The sequence below is a fragment of the Penaeus monodon genome, chromosome 30 (genome assembly GCF_015228065.2).
Source record: "Penaeus monodon isolate SGIC_2016 chromosome 30, NSTDA_Pmon_1, whole genome shotgun sequence".
Classification (NCBI taxonomy): Eukaryota; Metazoa; Arthropoda; class Malacostraca; order Decapoda; family Penaeidae; genus Penaeus; species Penaeus monodon.
The window spans coordinates 34,395,767-34,395,968 of record NC_051415.1 but is presented as its reverse complement, the minus strand read 5'-3'; positions in this window follow the sequence as shown (position 1 = coordinate 34,395,968).

The window sequence follows — 202 nt, the reverse complement described above, 5'->3', positions numbered from 1 at the left end:
TGTCGAGTGGCCAGGGAGAAGACAGCTCTCGGATAAACACTAATATTATCGCCCTAATGGGAATTGATAACGTGTTAATGGAGTGAAAAAAACACGAAAGAAAAAAAAAAAAAAAAAAGTAAAAAGAAAAAAAAAAGGAAAGACTGGAATGAAGATAAAAAGAAAAAGGTCGAGACATTCTTTTGGACTTCTTTGTAAAAAA